We start from the raw sequence: 3,328 nt of genomic DNA on the forward strand, positions 1-3,328 counted from the left end.
GACATTCGAAAGGTGTTTTTTTTAATTAAAGAATAATACAGATAAAAAAAAATAAATTTATTTTAATATTTGTGTGTGTGTGTGTGTGTAGAAGATATCATTATTATTTTTTAATCATTAAAACACGTGTATTTTTTATCTGTAATCTTTAATCAAAATTGTCATATAATATACTTTATACATGTTATGTTAATTATTGTTTCTTTGTAATTGATAAAAAAAAATTCAATTAAGATACTCAAAATAAAAAGACACATAAGCGTCGGACTAATCTGCTTCATAGTTTGATGTGTTGCTAGAGGAAGAAGCCCAGGGTAATCTAACAAGTTAACTTTGTGTTAAACCTGATGATGCAATGTTGCAATATACAGATATTTACTACACATATGATGTTTATGTCTTCCATTTCATTTAGTATGCAAGACGAGTTACTCTCAAAGAAGTTGATTTGATACATGTAATACACGGATATTTATAATTATCTCGTTTAAAGTTAATATTTCACAACCGTCCGCACATTTATTTCTTTTGTTAATATAACCCGGCATTGGGTATAATGATGACTGTTTGTTTTGAAATACAAATTGTAAGTCCATTATTTCCGAACTAAAATGTTTTTGATTGCTAGTTTATTGCTAGACTTTTATTTTCTCTTCTTCCTTTTTTTTTCTTTTTTCTCAGTGATGCATTCATGAAAACCTACTTTTTTTCCAGAATATTTGATGGACCTGAAAAGGTCTTTGCTTGCCATGAGCACAACAGTTATATTTTGGAAAACTCCGTCATAACTGTCAGGTACATAAAATAATATGGTTATCTGTCATGTAATTAAAAATGTCTCAAATACAATATATGGTGATCTGTCACGGACTTTTCGTGAAAAGGCCGATTACTCGTTATTTTTGGCAGATTACGAGTGGGGTGCATAGGATGGGTATAATAATGGCGCTGTTTGCTGGTTATCATGACGTTCATTTGCCCGAATTTCTAATTGAGTGTATTGTGGAGGGTTTCCCATGGGCAATGCTTGAGGGTTTGATCCTGAAGATATCTGTTGTGCTGGATACGGAGCTCTGTTTGGTGTTGGTTGCATATTGCCATGACAGATTTTCCATAACTCAGTTACGGTTTCCATGACAACACATCCGTTTTCTTCGTCTTGTACCTGTTTGAGGAAAGAAACCACGTCTTCTCCCAACGTGTCGTTGGCAAATCGTTGAATATTTTGGTCTGTCAGAGCTTCTTTAGAATTTCCAAGATCAGCTTTTAAGATATTCGACTTTACAAATCTATTAAAATAAAATTAAAAGGTAAATGAATACATGTTATGAAAAAACATCAAATTGATTAGGAAGATCATTTGATTATGATCATAATGATACACCTTGAAGTACATTGACAACAAGACTTCTTAATGACCGTCGGTCAATTTAAACCTTACCTGATCCTAAAAAATGGGAGAACGGCGCCAAAAAGGTAAAGCAAACCATCAGCTACTGTGGCGGCTACAGTGAAGATTAACCACCACCACACCAGCGCCATTATCTGCTCCAGATACGGATTGAGTGGCAAGGTACATGGCACTATATATGTATGCCTAGTATTTAGCTGCCAGTAAGTATAATCACAAACTATCTGCAAGGGAAAAGCTGGAGAAGATTTATATAAAGACATGTTGTTTTCTCTTATATTTTTCAGGATCTGAGAACCAAAGCTAGTTTCATTCTCCTGCTTCAGGAAAGGATCCAGCAGCCCTAAGTGCACAGAAGTACTCAAAAAATATAGCAGTTTGATAAAGCAATGAAAAATTGTGAGTGCACCTAGGGAAAGGATGTTGACATTCCGATTTTGAATCCATTGTTCCAGATAGATGGCGAGCTTCCTTCCTGTAGATTTGCTATTGTCGTTAGGGTTTCCTGTAGCAACCAAGAAATGGATGCCTAATTTCTCTCTCCCAGATTCCATAAAATAAATGGAACTCTGAGAAAAATAGCCTGTAAAATCAGGATTATTGATATATATTGATATAAAGTTCTTTCCCCAATGTCTGTTGCTTTTATTTTTCCTATGATGACATGCCCAATTACTTCTGCATAAACGATTGTCGTGACATTCCCTTTAACAGAATATTTTATAGCATTTTTTGCTTCATAACAACGAGATTTTCCATATGCAACATCATGTGGCGTAAATTCTGATGGAAACACACATTCAATTGGACTGAAAAACAGCGGAATAAAAAATGCCACTATGCCAAGACTGAAAAAGAGCACCGGTGTCCATCTTCCATTTAATTTGTCCACCCAGCTTTCGACAGTCATCGTTGATATTATTTAAATAATACAGCACCTGCTGAATAAAAGATTATGTTATCCTTAGATGTAATTATTTATGGCACTTAAATTAATGTGTAAAAGATGAAGTATCAGGAAGGGACAAGTGATGGCTTCTCTAAAGATGGAATTATAATTAGAACTCCATCTATACTAAGGCCAACGATTGTTCTTTCATGCTTCTTCAATTATACATATGTACAAAACATATTAATAATGTTTCCATTATCGAACGATAGTCGTCTGTGAATACATGTCTGATAATATCAAAATATTCCAAAAATGAAAATATAAAATGTACCAGCGAAATTATGATTATTACTTTTGGAAAAATTTTCAAATTATCATTAATTAATAAGAATTCCAGAAATGTGCAATTTAAGATCCATATTTTTCACATTGACATTCCATAAGTAGCACAATCAATTTTGTAATTTTAGGGCATATATCTTTAAGTTTACGGTGCAGCCACAAAAACTTAATTTTACTGGTCAGCACCTTTTTCTTCCTGTAACATACATAACGTCATTACTTATCATATCATGTGTTCATTGTTTTAATTAGGGTGCCACTCTCTTTTCTTTTGACGTCGACAAAACCTTCACCACAAAAGTACTTGTTAGACTATGTTGCATGTGATTCCAAGCAAATCGTTAGTGTACAAACTACGCATTGGATATATGCCGAATACAGTTCTGTATTAAAAATATCAGACATATCAAACTGTTTGATATTTTTTAATACAGAATTGTATGAGGCATATATCATACTTAAAACATTGCTTTTTGATTTACCTGAGACAGTCCGATATTAGAACAAAAGACAAAGATGTTAATGGCCACTGTAGCAATTCTTTCAAGAATGCAGATTTAAATGAAAAGTACTCAGTATTTAGGGATTCGGCTTCACTGTAAAAGGTATTTTGAAATAATTTGATAAGAGTGGGGACGAACTTTTTCTTCCTTTAAACATACATGGAGATTAAAGCAGAGCAA

The 3,328-nt window shown here is 33.3% G+C and overlaps 1 pseudogene; it reads right to left on the minus strand.

Annotated features, from left to right (window-relative positions):
- Positions 1-526: 526 nt before the first annotated feature.
- LOC134257640 (innexin-11-like) lies at positions 527-2,347 on the minus strand (annotated as a pseudogene).
- Between the last annotated feature and the right edge of the window lie 981 nt (positions 2,348-3,328).

This window comes from Saccostrea cucullata, unplaced genomic scaffold (assembly GCF_032062105.1).
Source record: "Saccostrea cucullata isolate Sc308-1 unplaced genomic scaffold, CSIRO_AGI_Scuc_v1 ctg12635, whole genome shotgun sequence".
NCBI lineage: Eukaryota > Metazoa > Mollusca > Bivalvia > Ostreida > Ostreidae > Saccostrea > Saccostrea cuccullata.